The sequence below is a fragment of the Convolutriloba macropyga genome, chromosome 5 (genome assembly GCF_964194025.1).
Source record: "Convolutriloba macropyga chromosome 5, txConMacr16.3, whole genome shotgun sequence".
Lineage (NCBI taxonomy): Eukaryota > Metazoa > Xenacoelomorpha > Acoela > Convolutidae > Convolutriloba > Convolutriloba macropyga.
Genome location: NC_134472.1, coordinates 63876555 through 63899196, shown reverse-complemented (window position 1 = coordinate 63899196; position 22642 = coordinate 63876555). Strand labels below are relative to the sequence as shown.

General features: G+C 34.5%; 1 protein-coding gene across 5 annotated transcripts in view; it reads left to right on the top strand.

Moving 5' to 3' along the window:
• The first annotated feature begins 4289 nt into the window (after positions 1-4289).
• The window catches only part of LOC142339545 (alkaline ceramidase-like), a 31007-nt gene continuing 12654 nt past the window's right edge, over positions 4290-22642 (top strand). For 3 of the 5 annotated variants that reach the window (XM_075389659.1, XM_075389658.1, XM_075389663.1), the window contains exon 1: positions 4290-4981. The gene's annotated coding sequence lies outside the window, so the exon portion shown is untranslated. Of the gene's footprint in view, positions 4982-15203; positions 15749-22642 lie in introns of those variants that run through there. The other 2 variants (XM_075389662.1, XM_075389660.1) reach the window with 2 other exon arrangements.

Below are 22642 nucleotides of genomic sequence, written 5' to 3'. Positions count from 1 at the left end.
TTGACATTTTAAAAAGCAAACCATCAGATCAATTTTATTTGAAGAATCATATTAAAAAGACTAAGAAATCTTGCCGATCTCTAAAAAAAATGAATTAAAAAAACAATTATCCAAAGCTGACGCATAGAGATATTAGAATGTTGCTCACATTAAGTTTTCTTATCACCAAACTGCGTCACTCAAAAAAATGATCAACCTGTGAAATTTGCTTTTCGTTCCAAAACTTTAAATAAATCTAATCTGAAGAGCAAGTATCAAAGTCAGAAAGTGACAAAGAAATATGTTCTATCACACAAAAAAAGAGTTAAAATGACTCCCAGAGGACTTATTTTTTATTCTTGGAATTTCAGTACAGATTCAATACAAATTATCCTAACATGACCCTGCATTATAGCTTTGATATTTAGCGGAGATATGACAGGTACATACAGGCTGACAAATGATTTCTACAGAGTAACGAACATGCCTGGTAAGTTGTGAAGAAACTCTGGTAAGACTAATTGATGCACTGTTTTTTCATGCGATAAAAATTGTATAGGCCGTCTGAGAAAATCACCTAGCCCTGAGGCTGTAGAAGTGCGCATGAACTTAGCATACAGTTGTTTAAAAAAATTAGATGGAAACAAACTTGGAATTAATCTGACCGCTTATCATTTGGCAAAACCTGAAATAAATGAATTAGTTTTAGAAATAAATTAATTAGTCTTAAATTAGTTTTAAAATAAATGAATTAGTTTTAATGCCACTTAAAAACAAAAACAGCTTCACTCATAATCCTAAATCTACCGACAAAAACAGTTACAATCAGTTATAGGGTCGGTTCCTGGTCTTATCAGATTGATCAGATTTATTGCATCAAATGATTATTGAAATTAATATTACATATTATTATCACTTGATAAGATAACCAGTGAAAAATATCTGTTTGATATGATAATAAATGTTGATAGTATGATATGAATATTTTTAATAATATAATCAATCCTCAGAATTCTGAATATTGGTTCAGTTAAAGGAATTCTAGTCATTCATTTGTTCTTTGTTGATAAGGAAATGTATGGGAATAGCTTGTAAACTTTGTAATGTATAAGCTCTCTTATCAATTTAAACCTTATTATTATTTGTTTTTTAAACCTTATCAAAGCATAAAAATATTTGTTTTTATTTTAATTGTCTTTTATGTGTTTAAAAGGTCATTAGTTTTTGTTTTTCACATTCATCGATACATAAATTGTCTTGATCTCTGTTTTGCGTCCTGGTAACAAGTCCTACAATTTGGTTTTGTAAATCTAGTCTCATAGAACCTCAATTTAAGACAAGCTTTTGCTGAGTGATTTCGGCCCAGTTATTGGGTTGTGGATTTGTACCGCAAATGCAATTTCAAACGTGTCCGGACAAAACAGTCCCAGACAAAACAGTCCCAGACAAAATAGTCCTAAATTGCAAAATAGTCCCAGACAAAACAGTCCCAGACAAAACAGTCCCAAAAAGCAGACAAAACAGTCCCAGACAAAATAGTCCCAAATTTTTACAGATTTTGACTCAACGCATTAATTAACGAAAGTTAATTCAACGATTAAGCTAATCCGAATCAAATTATCGACATATTAAAAGTGGACGCAAAACTAGTTGTTGAACTCAATGACAGGTTTGGTTTTAATTGTGCAGCATATAAAAGAGTTCCTCACGATGTTTGGCGTCATAATTCTGACGCAAATTGTTAATATGGAATTCATTCAGACAAACAAAAAATCGGAATTGCTCGTCTTTGAAGGCTATGGCTATATAAGGCACCGACAACTTACAGATGGCGCATCCTCTTGGCGCTGCTGTATTACAAAATGCAATGGCAGAGTCAGGCTACGCAATGACCAAATCGAAGTTATCACAGCCCATAGCCATTTACCTGATCCAGCAGATATTGAAAAGAGGAAATTCCGCTCAGCGTTGAAAGACAGAGCAGCAGTGGCTGACGAGACTCCCCGCCAGACAATATTTGCCGCCCAAAAAGACATCAACAGAGAAACAGCAGCCAACATTCCAGCTTACCACTCAAACCAAAGGACAGTTAACAGAACGCGCCAACAAAATCGTCCACAAATGAGTGAGCCCTCGTCGCTGAGAGGATTTGAGATTCCCGAGTTATTACAAATGGCACATAGTGGTGAGAAATTCATGTATTACGATTCAGGGCCCCAAGATGAAAAAAGGATTATTGTTTTTGCAACTCTGCCAGCCATTGACTTGCTCGAGCAATCGGAGGACTGGTTCTGCGATGGGACATTCTCAACTGCTCCAAACGTCTTTTTTCAGGTCTACACAATTCACGCTTTGGTTGATGGCGTCAACTTGCCTCTCGTGTATGCTCTTCTTCCTGATAAAAAAGAAGAGAGCTATCGAAAACTACTCTGTTCTGTTCCGGAAACATCAACAAAACGAGTAACAATCGATTTTGAAATTGCAGTTCGGAACGCATTCCTTCAGTGGAATGAAAACATTCAAATTCAATTTTGTTTCTTTCACCTTGGCCAGAACGTGTGGAGACATGTGCAGTCAGCCGGCAAAGCTTCGGAATACAACAATAACTTGGATTTCCGAGAGCATATCAGAATGATGCTTTGCACGGCTTTCTTGCCAGTGAAAGATGTCATTACTGCATTTGAAAAATTGCAGTCAACTTGCCCAGAAGACTGTCAGCCAATTTTCAACTACTTTGAAGACAATTACATCGGCCGATACAACTCTACTGGACAGAGACAGAAACCACGATTTGCGATTGAACGATGGAATTGCTGCGAGCGCATAAAAAAGGGCTATGCCAGAACCAACAAATCCGTCGAGGGCTGGAACAGTAATTTCGTAAAATTGGTCAATACAAAACATCCTTCACTGCCCAAACTGATTGAGAAATTCAAGGATGAACAAAAAAATGCAGAAATAATGGTAGAGAAGATAACAGCTGGCCAGCAAGTAAAGAGGCCAAAGAAAGCAAATTACGCAAAAATTGATGCAAATTTACAAGAACTTGTTCATAAGTACCAGCATCAGAATATGATTGACTTCTTGAGAGGCTGCAGTTATAATATCAAACTCTAACAGTTGTTGTTTTCTCATTGTGATCCTTTATTTTCTGTGATTCAATTCATTCATTTTCTGCCAAAATTTTTTAAGTTTAAAAGTAACGCTAGAAGCGATCTGATTATTGCAAAATGTCGATCGTGAACTAGCTTTTCATTTTCCCTTCTCTCACGACAACCCATGCCCGGGCTCTCCCGATTTTAACACTTTTCCCAGTTTTTCCCAATTTTCGATCTTATTTAACCTCAATTTTTGATTTTTGCGAAAATATTTTTCCCCACTCGGGCTCGAACCAGCGACCTCCGAATGTGAGCCCAGAGCACTAACTACTGCGCCACGGTGATTTTGATTTTCCGACTTCAAAGCTTTCTTTGAAGATCAAAGCTGCACTTTCTTTTTGATCTGAATTACGAGCGCTTTGAGCGGGATTGTTTTGTCTGGGACTGTTTTGTCTGTTTTCTTCGGACTATTTTGTCTGGGACTGTTTTGTCTGGGACTATTTTGCAATTTAGGACTCTTTTGTCTGGGACTGTTCTGTCTGGGACTGTTTTGTCTGTTCACCATTTCAAAAACTAAGTCCCTATTGACATTGCGAATACAGTAATTGATTTCTCCCTGACCACAAGGTTCTCCATCAATATTCCTATTAAAGGAGTCATAAACTTTTACATTTTTTTGTCCAACTTGAAAAAAACTATATCAATAAAAACCTGTAGACATTGTCAAAACCATTAGCACCAATTGCATGGCCTCTGTGGGCACATATATGGTTGTTAAGATCTACCTTGGATAGAATTAGAGCTGCAATTCAGAATCTTTTAAGGAAATTTAAAAAAAAAACGACTCAATGCTCACAGAGATGTATGCTTAATACTGTGTGTCACAGGATACTCTTAATATTTAATATTTGCAGTTGGTTTTACTGGCGTATAGTGTCATATATAGCTAGACTGATGTGGAAACATATTCCTATAAAAACGGGAAAAGGGGAAAGTAGGAACCATTCCTACCACTCTCCTATCCTCTATAATAGCACTTTTTGGTTAGTCTAAATTAATTGCGGCCTGCAAGCAAAGAAAAGAGAACAAAACGCGTGTTGGTTTGGTTTTAGAGTGCGTCTATTTTTAAACCATACGCAACATCTCGATAGATATGTTTTTGGATGCATTTTTTTAATCACATTTAGTATCATTTCTCTCCCACCAGTTAGTAAGTAAGTAACCAGTAAATATGTTTAACTATGCGCTATAAGCTGGAATGATATAAACAAGTATTTTTTTTTAAATATGCTTCGTGCTTGTCTCTTTGCGTAAACTGTACCTCAAACATTTTAATACTTATCAAGTTATTTGTTTTGGTTTTTGTCAATATTTTGTACTAAATAGTCTTTTATAAGTCGCCAAACACTATATTTAAATATCACACCATAACTTCACTGTGTATAATATAGCAATTGTAGAGAAATATTGTTAAAAATTCCAGTTCAATTCAAATCAATTTCTGAATAGAAACCATTGAATTTATCCCAGATGAGATTATTGACTTTCTCCCTCTCTCCTTTCCTCCTTTCCTTATTCCTTCCGAACGCTTTTCCCTCAATTTTCTCCTTCTAATAGAATTGCAAAGGCAGTTTATATCACCATGATAGAGAGTTAGTCTGAACCAATTTTACCCGAAATTGCGCATCCATTATCCCCCCCCCCCCCCATATATCTGTTCATTCCTGACTTATCTTCTTCTCCTGTTCCGCCGTTAACTATCATCTATCTACAGCTCTTTTATTTCAATATTGTACGTTAAGATCGTGGATACAAGTTAATCATGTAATTTCCTATTTAGTGTTTTTAATCTGTTCCACCTTTCATTATGCTATCAAATTATATACAAATGTGATGTCATAAAGGTAAGAGAAAACAAAAAGAAATCATCTTGATTGAAAATTTTGCAAATATAAGAAAAAATCGATCATACAGGACACAGAAACATAATCTTTTGATTCGTCACAACTTTTATTTATTTTCAGCAAATAAAATACAAATTAAAGCTACATTTATTTTCTAAAAAATATAGAAGTAGCTATCCCTAGACGAGACCAAATGGTTATCTTGCAAGATTCTGCCAGAATCTTGCAAAATATGGTTATATTGCATATGTGTTATATTGCATATGTGTTATATTGCAAAATATGGTTATATTGCATATGTGAGGCTGGCTCAAAGTTTACTAGAGAAATCGTTATAATACGGATTTCTTAATAGAAATAAGCTGTCATATTTGTTTCGGGCGTTTTAATCGATTTTCTAGAATATATATTGAAAGTAACAATTATTACTGAGAAACATTGAAAAGCCGATGTATTTTACATTGTTTTGTTGGATTGAAAGCTGGTTTGGGAAATTGCCCGCAGCTACATACGGTTTTAAAGCAAGAAAGCGTTGTATTAACTCTCCGAGTTTCTTAGTAATCATACAAGGATCATATATACAATTGTACGCTATTTTTATGATACTTGTGTGACTAGTAGGAGATTATAAAAAAGATGTCACTTGTAGACTATTATAATGATAGACTATTATAATCGACTTGAAACCCTTTATGATAAATGCATGATTATATGGAAATCTTGTATGATTCAAGTATGATTATGAGGAAACCTTTGATGATGCATGTATGATTATTTTTGATGATACACGTATGAATATCAAGAAATCACTGATAATCAATGTATGATTGCCAAGAACTCACGGATCCTTTTTTCTACTATTACCCGGAAACAATAAATGATCCGTCCACGATAACAAGAATATCTTAACCTGTTGAATCATTTATAGGATAATTACAACACTGCAGGACATCCAGTAATCTATAAATCTATATTCTAATTATTCAGTATTCCGTTTTACAATTCTTGTATGATTACCAGGATATCATTCTTAAATATAAGAACTTGCATGATAATCAAGAAAATTTGAAGAAAAAAATCGGGATAATTCGAACCAATATTATTATTTAACTTACTTTAGGTGGAATGAGTGTCATAATTGAGGCTGTTTAAGAACCGTTTGGTGATTTGAATGAACCACCTAGGATTATGAGGATATCAAACATTTCATATCAGACCTTGAAAGATTAACGGGAATCATAAATGACTTTATATAATTACCGGCATTTTGATTTGACTGGTAAACCGAGTAATGCCGGTAGAGCCAAAAGTTTACTTATTTTGCATATGCAGCCAAAAACAAAATAAGGACGCCGTGATTGAAAATTTGGTCCACAAAAATAATGCGTAGTTCTAACAATCAAATTCCCAGCCTCATAGATGTTTCAATTAAGCTTTGATAATATCTAGTATATAATTTGCAAATCAAGTCGCTACCCATCTAAATCAATTTATGTGTGAGACCTTTAAAATTTTAAGCGTGATGATAACAACAAGGGCTTTAATTTTTTTTTCAAGAAAAGACTGTTTTTTAATTCTAAGAATATAAAGTAAAAACAGATTACTGTTTTTCATAGTTGTTACTTTGAAAAGATTTTCAGCACGACAGATTTTTTCGAGTGATGCGTGATACGTGACGAAGTCTTGTCAATATTTTTACACTAATCCAAAGAACATACATGGTGGAATAGAGCTGAATGTAGATCCGGTTTTGACGCCAATTTGAACTTAATTTGCTTAGTTTAACAGGTTTCCAAACAACACGCTTACAACTTTAATTTTAAAACATGGCTCGAGAAATTAAGTGACAAAATCAAGCATACGTAATAGACCTTGGCCACTTAATGGTATTTACATCAAAGATACACCATCAACTTTTGAAAAAAGTGACGGCCATTGTCCATAAAGAGCATGTGCGTGATAATTAGGAAGACTAAATAGTTAAAATAGCAATAACAAATCTTTTTCAAAAGCTTGGTTTTTCTGTATCCTTAAGCATTGTCAGAACCAAATAATTTCAAGTTAGCTGTAATCATACCAGTTTCAACTTTTCCGAAAAATTCGAAGTGTCTTTTGTATTTAATTTTGGTTTGACCATCAGTTTTACTAATGATTACCTGCGCCTGAACAATGTGATTCAATTTGTAGTAGATTGTGGTTTGCTATGAAAAAAATTGCACGTTTCATTTGAATGAAGAAACCAGCTTTGTCATGAAATTTTGATTACTATGATTTTAGTGGACCGCTGTCCCTGCCTAAGCATTTTTTTTCCGGATCCGACTGTCAGAAAAAATCAACCCAATTTTACAGTGAGCTGAAGAATTCAAAACTGAGTATAACATTTTTCCGTTGCCAATGAAGGCTTTGCTAAGTTCTATATGCAACCTTTAAACATGAGTGAGCCGAGATTTTCGGCCAAGCTCAAAATTTTGTCGGATTTATCTCACAGTTTATACTACTTTTGATTTTTTCGATTGAATATTTTGACTTGCCAATCAAAATAGATGTTAATAATTTCAAAAAGCGGTTTTTATAAAAGTTTTTATTTTTTTTTAAAACTGATTGTTTCCACTTTTTAATTTTGATTGTTAGAGTATTGTTAATGTTATTGTTAGTGTATTGTTAGTGTTATTGTTAGGTTATACAGATCAATAAAATTTTTTGTTACTTTAATTACTGCGATTTCACTTTTAAAATATTCAACAACGCTTCTCATGCAAAAAATTAAAATTTTCCGCTACTAGTTTTTTTGAAGCCTTCGGCTGATCTTCTAATTTGTTAACCTGTTCGAGATAGAGCAAACTTTGGCTTCCGAAAAAATGTTTAGATTTATAGTGATGATTTTGTTCGCTTTACGTGGATCCGTTTCACAATCTTTTTCAGATCATCAAAACCTTCATTTACTGGATTTGTTTTGGTTTAATTGACCATAGAAGCCATTATAGTCTTCCATTTTTTGGGTTAAAAACCTATGTTTTTGTTTAATTTGTATCCTCAGTGCACAAACTTGTGACCACTGAGGTCATTACAATGTCCAAAAGTCCACATTTTTCGTAACTGAAATAATACACATCTGGAGCTTAAATTTGGTTACCTTATTTTCCTAAACTGAAAAAACTTAAACGATGAAAAAATGACAGCCTGACGTAAATAATCTACTATTATTGTGAAATGTTGACAACAACAATCTATTGAAATTAAAAAACAAAGCATTTTTTACAAAGCATGTACTTTTTCGGTAATAAGTTGAAGTTTGAAAGTGTTTTTTTTGCGAAATAATTTGATATGCTTGCTCTATTTCTTTTGACTCCGAATGAACTCTTGATGAGATCAGCAGAATAAGTATTACTTTTTTGTACCATAATTGTCCTCAGTTATCCTCTTCTGTGACGTAATCTGGGAAATGGGCTCATCTTTCGCATCCGTTGGGTGCAACTATTAGAATATTTCACACCTTCAACTGAAAAATGTCAGTCCCTTTTCCTGATTTTTTTCTTTTCTTTTTTACCAAAGAAGCAAGGCGAAAAGCCTTTTTTATTGTGTTATTCAAGCTTCATAACATTTAATTAATACAAGCATTTGATGAAGCTCTACCTATTGTTGATTTTCTTTTTAAAACCCAAAAGATTAATTTTGATGATGAAGACTTTCTTCAAGTACAAAGGGTGGGTTCTAAATTTTACAAGTTTTTCCTCAAAATAATAATCGCTCAGTCAAAATAAACTGAAGCTCAAGATCATAATTAGGAATTATACTCTAATTTTGTCTAATAAAATTAACAAATTGATTTAGATACTGGCTCCTTTTCTAAGTCGATCTCAAAATTTGTGTTTTCTTTTCAACGCTAATTTTAGCACATTTTAATTTGGATGCATTTCAATAATGGCAATCATCGGTTAGCAGGACAAGTAGTGATTCTGAACAGTTGTGTCATGTTGAATACGTCATCATTTACTACTCAAAATTGCGTATTGGTGACGTGTTAGCCGATGACATCCATTTGGCCGACAGAACTCAAGGCAGATTAGTTTTCAATATGAGCAATAAACCCGGCCATTTTTGGTCAATCATTAGTTCATTATTTTTAAAACGCAGTGCTTTGATAAATTGTTTGGTTATAGCTGGAACCACTAAGGTCTTTCAGTTCTAAAATAATTTTGTTTGCCTTCTTTTCTTTTTCTGCTAGACGACCATTCGTCTAGATATCCTATCTGCCATTTGATCATCTAAAGGAGTGTCGTGGAAAAGGGAAATAATTAGCAATCACTTGAGACAATGCCCCTCTCCTCCTTTTCTCATCAATCAAGGTGTACATTTCACACGCCAATCATAATCACAATCTCTTTCACTCTTATCAAACAAAAATACCGCAACTTATACTGTCTCAAATATCGCCCACAGAATCAAACGAGATATCTTCCTTTCTACAAGAGGTTACAAGAGGTTAGATTGCTGTTCAAAATTCTTTTTATTCCAAAAAACCATGCCATCACTCCAAAAAAGTTCAAGTAATCAGTAGTCAGGTGAATTTCAAGTGTACAGGCACATGAAACACCTGAACTATAGTTCAGGTAAATTTTTACCTGAGCGAGTTCAGGTAAAATTGCCTGAAAGAAATTTTTTATTGAAACAACAAAAAACTTAATATATTCAGGTAAGTTTCAGGTTTTTTTCAGGTGTGTTCAGGTATGGTTTGCGTGAGACAAATCTACCAGAACTGTTCAAGTAAATTGCGGTGTTTCTTCAGGTAAATTTACCTGAACTTTTTTAAGAGTGTGGCTTCGACTAATGGAAAGACTTTAAAGTGTCCACAAAGAAGTCAAGGAAAGCACACAAGAAGTGAAAATATTTTTCGCTTAAAAAGCTAAGTTTTCTTTAATTGAAACTTCTCCGTGGCTGTATATTCTTATCAACCAACTTAAATGATAGCATTCCAGTTCAATTTTCAATATGTTTTTTGACAAACACAGTTTATTAAAAATGCTTTGTCAAATTTTAAAACGACACAATCCCCCCAGTCACGCTACCCAGGTCGAGGTTTTCGTTTGTGCTCGTTTATGACGCAGATTGTTTTTGAACGCGCACAGGGGTTACGGTGCGTTCAAACATACACAGGTGAGGAATTTTCTTGAACGAGAAACATAAACGCACCAAGTACTTATGGCCGAGCCAAAGTCTGCCCCACAGACGAGCCAAAATCTGCAACATAGACGCACCAATTCTGCAAAATAGACGCACCAATTCTGCAACATACACGAGGCACATTCTGCAACATACACGGGCCACCTGAGCCACAGGCGAGCCAAAAACTTTGTCTTAGGCGAGCTGAAGTCTGCGCCATATGCTTTTTTTTGAAAAATTTTACAATGAAATTGTCGGAAATGTCTCAAATTGATTTAAAAAATCAGCTTTTTGACATCTTCCGGTATGTGTTGGGTGCGCTCCCCTACACCTTCTCTCATTTGGGCTGGGGACCGGCTACGGCGTTGTTACAAACGAAAAACTATAGGAGATTTTGAGAACAGCTTTAGGAAAAAAACCAGGCTCAAACTCTATCTCCAAATAATAATTCCTATAGCGAAAATCCCTTTTGTTCTAAAAACTAAGTACACAGGGGATGCTGAATGCCAAGTTTGGTTTGATATGGAGAACTCCTTGACCTGATGAAAAAGACCTATTTTTAAAATTCGTTATCTGCGGAATTCAAAATCTTCCGTATGAAAAACTAACTTCTTTCCTAGCAAGCTATAGCAAAAATTAATTTTGTGCTACACTCTGCCTACACAGGGGATACTCCATACCGGGTTTGGTTCGATTTGGCCAACTCCTTGACCCGATGAAAAAGACCTAGGGAGATTTAAGTAACGAACTAAATACTGTAGACAAGAAGAACTTACATTCAACGAAACGCGACTATGCCCGTCTAATTTGACACAGTAGTTTAGAAGAAATTATTAGAAACGTGAACCATGCTCCGATTTTTCTGCCCAGTAACTTATAATTTGCAAACAAAATCTGGCGAAACGACATAAAATTGACCGTCGGAAAAAATTCAGGACGCAAAGCCAACGCAATCTGTACTTTCTGGAGCTCTCTTTACTGTCCAAGACGGCAAAAAATATTGTGCGAATTTTTCTGGCAGCCCAAGAAAAACTCAAGGCTTTTTTATAGCACACTTATTGAGTCACATTTAACCTACAGCAGATGGGAGAAGGTTCCCAAAAGGGGCAAGAAGAGTATAACGAAGCAAAGTATGGATCATAAGTTGTTTTTGGTCTACCTGAGTCTTGTCACTACTTGAACGAGCCAGAATCTGGATCATGAACTTGTTCGGTCTTTCTGAGTCTTTTCATAAATTTAACGAGCGAAAGTCTGTATCATATCGTATTTTGGTCACGACGGGTCTTCTCATAAGGGTTTTTGAACGAGCCAAACATTTGAACAAGGCAATGTCTGGATCATTAGCAATATTGGTCTGCCTGGGTATTTTCATAGGCAAAAATGGCCTGGATGGTAATTTTCATAAGGAGTTTTGAACGAAGACCTCAACCTCCGTAGATATTTTGTGTGTTCTGGAGTCTTCATTACACATTTATGTACATCCAGTTAAGTTTTCATATACGCCATAAAGTCCTTGGCGGGATAAAAAACTATATCGAGCATTTTATGCCATTATTAGGAGATGCAATCAATACTGGTATTCTCGCAGAAATATGTTGTTTCTAATGTTCTAAAAAGCAACATCGACAGAAATTTGATGATTGTCGTGCGAATATAAGTTAAACATTGGAAATCAACTTCAAAACTTTAACTTAAATTTCATGTTGAAGTAATGTAAAAGTTTTACTAACCGAGATACGGTGAAAGGCAGTTAATTCATAGTAAAAACGCGAGTAACTTTTAGGCAATAAATTTTAAAAAATTTTTTCCGATTTTTGACTGCAAAGGTTTTGTGATAATTAAACCTCCGTTTTCACAGTTTTTTTTCTTTGTTATTTGTTTTCAAGAAAGGCGAGATTTCTTTGAATCTGTTTTATTTTCGTAGTTTTTACCATTTTTTGTGGCTTTATCTCCTTCCAGAACGTTTCCAGTATCCTTCTAATAAAGTATATATAAATTATTTTACTTATTTGAGTTCAAATATAACGGTTTCGTTTCTTTGGGAATTAATTAGTACGCAGATTTTGGCTTTTTCTGTTCTTTTACAGCTCTTGCCATTGTTTATAATCGTAATTTAGCGTTTCGAAAATGAGCGTAACGTCCTTTGAATCATATTTGAATCTCTTATAAGGAGTGTTCTATATCTAGTTGTTTTGACACGACTTCTTTTCTTTAGCAATTTTTAAAATGTGCAATTTTGAATTTCATTGTTTTTCTGTCAACGAGTACATTTAATGATGAGTCTGATTGACTCTTCCATAAAGCGGACCTAAATTTATCTAATTATTTGAGTTCAAAACAAACTATTTTAAAAACTCTGACGCTACTGATTTTCAAATACTTTAAAAGAACACTTTTTTTGGCAGTTTTGGTAGTAGTTTTTGTTTTCCGATCACTATGAATCCCTGATGACAGGACTTATTGGTATACTCCTAATTCATGTTTTTTTATTTCTTTAGATTTTTTATTCAATTGTAAGGGTTTTAATGATTCTGATAGAACTGAGGGAGTTGAGTTATTGATGATTATTTTGTTGGCTCTATTTGTTTTTGAACTTTTGATTGTTACCTGCATTTGGTGGTACCTTTGTCCCTAATTTGTTTATAGTAAATTGAATATATGTGGTCTATTGATGGATAGTGCGATATACGTTGACGAGTTCAAGTTTTAGATGCAACTTTCAAGGATTTTGGTGCCAATTGTTTGAAATAATTTTAGAATTTGGTTCATGCCAATTGCCATTTGTCTTGTTTTTTCTAATGTCTCTATTACAAAAGTGGTGTTTTCTTTCTATTTTTTGCGGTTGATTATGTTGCAATTAATTACTTCGATAATTTGTTTCGAAAGAGAAACTATATAGTTTTTTGTTCTGTTCTGTTTATTTTCGTGGACGTCTGCGTATATGATTTGTTTACTATCAGATGCTGTTTTTAGGAGGCTGATAGAGTTGTTTTGAGTCTTCTGATTTCGTTGAATGTTGTTTCAGCTTTTATTTTGTTGTTCCATATATACTTTTTCATTTTCGCTCTCTTTTTTACTCTCGTGGATTCTATTTCTCTAAAAAAATTCGGAAAATGGTTTTCCTCCATCAAACAGAAACTGTCAATTTTTGTCAGAAAAATGAACTTTCAAATGTGGCACATTAGATCCATTACGCTCCCTTTTTGTTAATGAATGTCACCAAAAATCTCAAGCCTGAGTTCTACTTAGCTGAATTGGTTAAAGTTTCTCCATCACTAACAATGTGTAGAATGCACTGCAGGATCGTGATTGCTGGGTAGATTTCTTATAGAATATGAACTTCATTCAAAGAATCTGTCGGGATTTTTTAGAAGTGACAAAACCATAAATAGATTATATAGATATTTTCACAATCTTGCTGTTTTTGTGTAGGGTTTTGCTTTGTGAACCGAAATCTCTTCTATTAACTTTTGAAATGGAGAGTTTATCAGCCAAAAATCCGCTTTCTGGACGTGCCTTTTAAGGACTGTTTTAATACCCGCAACTACCTGGATCAGAGGGTTTGCTTAGCATGGAATTGTGATGGCGTATCAAAAATTTCCTGTTCATGTGCCAGAGAAAACAAATATAGATTTCTAAACTTTTGTTATCTGAGTTTGAGAATTGAAATGATACTCTCCAAAAGAAGAAATTTTGATTACTGTATACACACCGCGTGAGGTTGTGACTTTAAGGCTACCCAGGTCAAGGTCCCAGACCGAAGCCAGCTCTTATCAGACTTTTTTCAGATTTCTAAATCTGCTCAGACCGTGCCAGACCGAAATGACCCCTGATCAGACTTTCGTGTGACGATTTTTTGTGCGGCTTTTGTGCGACTGTAGCCAGACCAATCCAGACCCAACAGGCCTCTGATCAGACCTCAGTGCAACCATTTTTTGTGTGACTTTTGTGTGATCGAAATTTTTAACGTTACTTTAAGGCGACCAATATTTTAGTGCGACTTTCGTGCGGCCGAGTCATTTGGTGCGATTTTTGTGCGAATAAAACTAAATCACACTAAAATTCAGAGTTCAAATTTTACTGGCGTGAATTAGTAGGCAGTTCTTATGCTGTTGCGACGTGGAGTACATTTACGTTTTCAAGTAGCTCAAATCCTGAGCATCCTCAATAATGGGTCAGTAATGGACCGGGACAGTAATGCATGTAAGGCAGGGTTTATTGCCTTAAGGGTTATAGATGTATAGCTACCTATTTCTTCGCGCGAAGTAAACTTAATTAACTCTATATCACAATAAACGACTCTGGAAAACACTGCAAACGAACTTCAAATATTTCGACAAGATGTTTGTTTATCACTGTAGTCAATGGTATTGAATATACTGAAGACTTACTAAAATATTTAGCATTCGCTATTCAAAGAGAAGAGAGTTTTCTCACTCTGTGATTGGAGGAGAGTTAACAGAATAGATTTCTGTCTGTTGCAACTTTGACATTAATTTTGAAAGTTGGTATTACGTTTTTGCAACTTCACTTTAATTTGCAAACAATTTTATAACTTTGCCATTAATTTGCAACTAAATTACCGCTCCCACATATGTTTGAAAAACATTTACTAGTTATACGAAAGAGAATTAGTTATGATTTTCAGAATAGTTTATTTGTACCATCGATAAAACTTTTAATATCTACAGTTATTCGCAAACGTGAACTAAATATGTCAATTTTTCGTCAATGTCCGAAATTTTTTTGGAGTTTGGCGAATAGTCCGCTTTAGTAAAGGGGAGTCGGGGACCAAAAATTCAGGGCATCAAATGTTCTGCTGTTGTTGGGGGCAGTGGGGGGGGGGGGTGGAGATGAAGGCGGCTGTGTGGGTCATGGAAAAACGGTTTAGGGAGTATGTTTGACCTTGAATACCCATGCCCGCGTGAACGAACTGTTTCAAGGTGAAAATCCAGGTGAAATTAAGGCTATTCAAGGTCAGGCAAGTGATCAATGATTAAATGTTCTCATTTGTTTCAAATTACTCTAGATTGAACTGATAGTTGAGTTAAGTTTATGATATTATGGGTGAATTGAAGATGCATTTTGAGGCGACGTTTATTTGTCCGATATCATTACGAACTCAAAACCTACAATTATGGAAAATCTCATTCACTTAGATATGAAGTTATATAATTTCAAAGTTACTACCATATAACCATGTTGAACTGACTTGAAATTTGAGAAATTATTAACTTGAAATGATAACTATTTAGTTATAAATGAAAGACAGAACACTAAGTCAATGGCGTGTTTATCTAACATAGTGTGCGAGTTAGATTACTGACAAAAGTGAGCTTCTAAAATGGAAGAAGAAAACCTAAATCAAATGTCAATAAAGTTGATGGTTGCTACTGTCCCTTTGTTTGACTTCTGCAGTGCAAAATTTATTTTATCACTCGACGTTATTCTAATTACGCAACACAACTAAATTAAGCCCATCAAACTTTACTTCGTGTCATTTTGAATCTAAACTGAAGATATATTAAATTACATACAATTCTCAATCTTACCACTGCGAGATAATTTGAAAGAAAGAAGCATACAAATCAACTGCTACGAGTTAAAGTAAGTGAAGTGCAGAAAAAGTTGAATAAACTTGATATCATTAAACAGTTTTTATAGTTATCGCCATAAATTCATAGCTTCAGACTCTCTAAAACTTGAAAAAAATACCCAAAATTAATTTTTCCTAAAAGTTTTTGGTATTGAGATTTTTGCATAACCAAGATTTCAGATTCGTGATCGAGACTGATTCTCACTCTGATCGAGACCCAATTACCCTCAATATACCATAATGGGGAGGGGTTGGTATAATGGGGAAAAAAAGCCCCCCCCCGCCGCCAGCTTTAGATCACCTCACCAATTAAGCGATACAGTAACTATGCAGCCAGAGTGGTTGAGCCCAAGTCCAGGTTTCACCGGAAATAGACTTCAGAGTTGCGACGAATTACGAACAAAAATGAAAAACAAATTTAAACTCATTTTCTAAGGTGAATGCGTCGAAATTGGTGAATTTTTGTATCAAAGTTATTTTCCTGTTTTGTTGAATTGTTCATCGGAATAGAAGAGTAAAAGGAAGAGAGCAATCCATTTTACATAACTGGCAAACTGTCAAATGTTGGTCCAATATTTTTACTCCGAGCTGAAATCTGACATTTATTAATAGCCGCAAAGCGATAGCGGCTATTATTGGGGACATCGTGTTTTTTTACGACTCGAAGAGGAGTATTGATTATCTTAAGGTTTTTACAGGAAGTACTATTTGCTCAGGCGGCGTTTTGACCTAATAGTGAAAGTGAGTAAAATTGCCGTGTGAACTAACTTTTTCTGAGCGAGAGAAGTATGTTCATGCGCTGCGTTCAGTGAATGACTTTTTGACATTGAAAATAGTTTTCGATAGATTGGCGCATATAGATGACTTTTTAGCAGTGATTTCGTCCATATTGCCAATTTTTTTAAATTTGTTACTTGGTTTTTTGTAGAAGTAAATTTTGAGTGATGCCGAATGAATATGCAACTATCTGAAATCAATACCATAGTGTTTCTGAGCACTTAATAATGCATTTCAAGTGCAAAATTGGCTCATATTTCTCAATTGTTTTGTCACTTGTTAGCTTTTTAATAGCCGCGAAGCGATAGCGGCTATTATTGGGAACATCGTGTTTTTTTTTAATTCGTCGTCTCCATCGATGATTCTTAAGACCTGACTTCTTGGAATTGACTTTTTCAATGACTTCAGTGACTTCTACTGCTCTGCAGTTGAATTTTGTGTGCGTGACGTTATTTCTGCTCTTAGGTCATTTGGTGACTTACTTCAACCAAAAAAATGACCTTTGAACTCACTTATGGAACTTTAAGTTTTATGAACGTTTACTAGTTAATAGTGTGGATCTAAGTAGTGCCGAACTTATATGCCCTAATTCCTGATTATTAGTCTCGAGTTTTTTACTTCCAATATCAATTTTGGAAAAAAAAGTTATCTTAAGGCTTTTTCCTTATAGAGCGTGTGTGTCATAAAATTGACATTCCTAATCTGTCAATCTTATTCTTTTAGCTGATTCAATTCATAGAAGGCCACAAGCGTCTATCGCTATCGCTACTATTTTCCGGCAATCTTCCGGCTATGTTTTTCAATAATTTCTTCTTTTTGGTTCGATGAGTGGACTTTTTTAAACCAATTTAGTAAATATGTCGACGTCTTTTGGATAAATCCTGAATTAGACGCCTCTATTTAACGCGAGGTGTTTTTGTTTTAGAAAATTGTACACATACTACTCCAATTTTGGCGGTTTTTGACAAAAATTTCTGAGTTTTTTTGTTTGTACTTTGATTTTATATACCATTAAAAAAATTTTGGAGCACAATTGGTGTTTTTAATTGCTCTCAAACAAGGTTTGTAGCAATTATATTAGTCCTGTCGGTCTCTTTTATCCGATTTTTCGCTTGACCATTTTTTCGTCTGACGCTTTTCACCTTTCGTCCTCAAAAACTGGAAAAACAGGTAGTGCCTTGCAGGCATTAAGTGCTCGTAGAGCTTTTCAGCTCTGTTTCAGCTCAAACTGTTTTGGAGACTTATACTTATACTTAGGGTGTGAAAGACGATTTTTAGAAGTTGAAGACAATCCCACTGTTGACCTCCCTCATTGCCCCCACCCGCCCACCGCGCTGTTGCCCCCTACCCAAGTGCTGTCCCCAATCAGCCCCCGGTGCACTTGCTAAAAACACTTGCTAAAAACAAAAATTTATACTTGCTAAAACACTTACTAAAAACAAAAATTTTTACTAATTTGCAATTTTTTTCAAGCTTTTTGAAAATTTTGATCTTTTTTGTTTTTTATCATTCCTAGGTGTCAAAGAACCTCTTCAAGGGTTTGACAATAGGTTACTGAATTGTTTCTAGTGGTAATGGAATGATTTCAAATTGTTAACATCACGAAATTTAACAATTTTTTGACAAAACGTTCATTTTTTTGAAAAATTTTAACATTTTTTCCTTTATTGAGGACCTTACTGACCCTAGGGCCAGAAAAAATGCTAAATGGTTTAAAAATTAGTTACTGACAATTTGTTAATGGCCAAGGAATAGTTTTTGAACTTTTAAATGTGACAGTTTATAGCAATTTTTTGATAAAATTTGCTTTTTCAAGTGTTTTTTCAAAATTTGTTATTGTTTTTTAAGCTTTTTTCAGCCTTAAGAGCCAAGGAACCTCCTCTAGTGTTTGAAAATAGGTTACTGAATGGAATGTCTTGCAAGATTTTAACATCACGAATTTTGGCATATTTTTGATATTTTTTGCCAATTTTTTTTCCATTTTTTTGACTTTTATAACCATTATTCTGATTTTTTGAGCCTCAAAGGTCAAAAAGCTTTCGTTAGAATTTGATAATAATTAACTGATATATTTTTGTTGGTCATGGATTAATTTTCAATATTTTATTATCACAAGTTTTAGCAATTTTTTTAAATAAAATTTGCAATTTTAAAATTTTTTGATTTTTTTTTGTCATTTCTCTGGTTTCTCTGGCCCCAAGGGCCACGGATTTTCCTTTAGTGTTTGATATTATGTTACTGAATAAACTATAGATGTAATGGAAAGTTCTTCAAGATTTTAATATCACGAATTTGAGCAATTTTTTTTAAAATTTGTGCATTTCTTTTTCATTTTTTTGAAATTTTTCCGGCAGCAGAGGCCCCCACCAAGGTTTGATAAAAAGCTGCTGCATAATTTTTAGAGTTAATGGAATGTTGATCATTATTTGTTAACTCCAGTTTTAGTAATATTTGGATAAAATTTAAAGTTTTCAAATTTTTCGAAAATTTTTTTCTAATTGCATGGATCTTTTTGAGCCTGTGAAACTATTTCAGGCTTGATACAGGGATACCGGATAGTCTCTTGAGACAATGAATTTGTTTTTAAGATATTAATGTCTTGAATTTGAGTTTAACGACCATTACTGGTCAACGAAACTTTTCAAGTCTCGGAGATGGGTTTCTTGACAGCACTTTTGAGACAAAAAAGATTTTGAACTTTTTTTTACGAATGTGAAAACTTTTTTTGCCTTTTCAGTTTTTTTATATGATTTTTTTATTACCAAGGTTAGAAAACTAGAAGTTGCGGTGTCGAATCCAATCATGAAAGATATTTCTGTCTCTTTCTCTCTCTTTCGGTTAGCATTCTGTTCCTTCTCTTTCTCGTTCACGTTTATCTCTCTCTCTCTCTCTCTCTCTCTCTCTCTCTCTCTGTCTTTGTTGATGCCGCACTTCAGCTGCTGTTATGTGGCGTAATGTCATCACCTCTGAGCCTCATTATCAAGGAGTTATAGTTCAAATGTTTTTATCATAAATGATCTAACAGGCACTTCATAGGAAACTATTGTTAATTGCTCTCAAAACAATTTGTCGCAAAAATAATAACCCTGTTTGTCTATTATGCAATTTTTCGATGGGCCGATTTTTTGTCTGACCCAGCTGATTTTTGTCTTCAGAAACGGGATAAAGAGGTAGCGCCCTGAGGCCAACCGCTCGCCGGTTGTTTGTGAGCAATTCGCTTGACATTAGTCGGTTGTTTTTTATTTCGTTTTCTTGCCAATTGAATTGTTTTTGGCGAAAACTTTTTCAAATTCAAGGAAAAACTTTTTTAACATACTTTCAGCATTTTTTTTCGAATTGTTTACTGTTTCGCAATTGAGCTATTTTCACTTCTTTCTGAAACAGGAACATGACTATATAATTTATTTAAACCTCGATTGCTTAAAAACAAGAATTCATTTTTTTACCTCAATTATTTATTTAGATTTTTGATTAGAGTTTCCAATTTCAATTCAGGTTTTTGATTTTTCAGAAATTTCAATTTAGTTTTTTAATATATTTTTCACAATGTCTGTATTCTCCAAAATCTAGCATGTTTTTTTCTAACTTTCTGTTAAGATTTAAATTTTTGTCTTTATAAAAAGGAAAACTATCGATTTCATCTGATAATTTTTGTCTTTCTCCTTTAAAACTTTTGAAGGTTTTTGCACTTGATTTTTATTAACATAATATGTCACTGAGATTTTGCTTGCTGCACTTTTACAGATTTTGAACAACTCTGAATTTCTGAGATGTTTATTAGGGCTTGGTTTTGGTAACATACGAATTTTTGCGTTTGAATATAGTTCTATCTCTTTTGTCTTTTTCTTGATTAATTTCGATTTGATTAATTGTTGTCGAATTTTAGTTTTATCGCGTTCATTGTGATTGAAAGTTACCTCTAATGCTTAAAGTTAAAGCGACAAATCTTTTTTAGTTAGCAATTGATTGCTGATTTTGTAGTGCAAAATAGTGTTCCGACTGAGATAACTTGCGGAAATTGATACATTTTGTAACAATTTTCGTTCAATTCTTGCAGTGTTCAATTTCTTTTTCGAAACAAAATTTTGGGATCCCAACATGGCTTGAGTTTTTGTCAATTGCGTTCACCGATGCTTTGAATTGCGTAGAAAAAAATTTGGCTTGTTTTATGTAGGTGTAATGTAATTTTTCAGTTCAGTTGTTTTAATAGTAGCCAATCGTGCGCAATACTCTATGTCCTTGGCTAATTGAGCGTGGTACTTGGTTAAATGCAGAGTTATAAGTTAAATTGTTAAGTAGATTAGGGTGTGAGATATGTCAGTTTTGTTGATTTCGCTCGAAGCCCGAACTTTGTCTAATCACAGGTCTATTTTCTTTTCTGACACCTATCAACCTTGTGTCAGCCATAAATCAGGTAATAAATCAAATTTTAAACTAAATCTTTAACCTTGAAACCCAAGGTTTTTAGTACATTTTCTATATACGTGTGACACTCGAACTGCCCCCCTCTTAACACGAATAGAGTTCACCACTCACTCTAAATTAAACAATATTTTTATTCACAGATCTTGTTATGTGAACGTCTTACTATACAAAAAGTTTGTAGCTTCATAAGGACAGTTTAATTATCAGTTTTGGTTGTTCATAACTTTTTCTGCCTCGTCAAGTCCAAATATGTTGTACGCTTTACGTGCCGCATCATTTGTCAGAATTTCATATGCTCGGTTAGTGGTCTTGAAGAATTCCTCGTCTCCACCAGCATCAAGGTGCGTCAATAGGCTCATTTTGTGGTAGTATTTCTTGATCTGATTTTTGAAGCTGAACTTTTTACCAACAAAATCTCGTATGGCGTTGCAGGCCGGTTCATAATGTTTTTGTTCTCAATCTCGAATAAACATTTCTCCGTGGCCCTTGTTTTGGCTTTTTAGATCCTATGAGTACTCTTTTGTCGATCAATGAAATTTCTTTTTTTCGGCATTTGCTGGCCAAATACGGATTGTAGTGTTCCAGCTACTCAGGCTCTGACCTCAATTGGTCATTGATTTTCTCAATATTTTCGATGGCTTCGCCCTTCTTAGCAACTTTGACTTACAAATCGGCCAACTCTTACTTCAATACCTCAATGGATTGCTCCTGTTCAGCATTTCCGGCTGCTGCTGCCTTTAAGTTATCTCGTAATGCCTCACACTCGGCGCTCAATTTACCCAAAACTTCTTTTATTGCCTCTTTGGTGTTTTTGCAATAGTTACCCAGTTACTGTCGAAGCTCGACGAGGTCTTTTTGAAGTGAAGAGTTAATACTCTTCAACTTCTGTAATTGTGAGCACTGGTTTTGCAGTTCCACTTCAGTCTGCAGAGCACGCGACCGAATATTGGCTGGTGCCAGATGTTCTAGCGTAGATACTTTCCAAGTCCGCGACAGACAAGGTTCCACTCGATACACTCCCGGGGAAAACTAGGAAATAACTTTCCACAATTCTGGCATGTAGTATACAAACTTCAATAAACTCAAGGTTCAATGGTGTATTTGAAGTCAAATTATGTTGAATTCAAACTCAATTAATTTTGAACGCTATCTTATTATCGAAAAAACATGTACGAACCGATTTGCGATATTCGAATTTTTAGGTAAAACTCACTTGAAAGTTCGAAAATGGCAGTATTCCTTGTCGAAACCCGACACCAGTTCAAAATTCTTCTTTCGGGTCGTGATGTTAAGACGTGAGACTCGTGTCGAAAGTTGATTTTCAAACAAAAAATAGATTTCTGTTAGAAATCAGTACAAGGCTCAATATTATTGGGTGGTGGTTTTCTAGTTACTTTTAATCTCTGTCGCCAGTTTAGTAGCCGCCCGTGCGCAATACTCTATGTCCTTCGGCTAAATGAGCGTGGTACTTGGTCAAAATGCAAAGTTATAAGTTAAATTGTTAAGTAGATTAGGGTGAAAAAAGTTGGTTTAATTAGACTATATTTAATAGAGTGGGTAGCCCTGATGGAAGTTTGGTGTTCAATGAATGAATTTATTCCCCGCTTTGATCGGTACCCAATATCGGTTCTATCATCGTGGTAAATGAACTAAGTCAACAAAGATATGTCAGTTTTGTTGATTTCGCTCGAAGCCCGAACTTT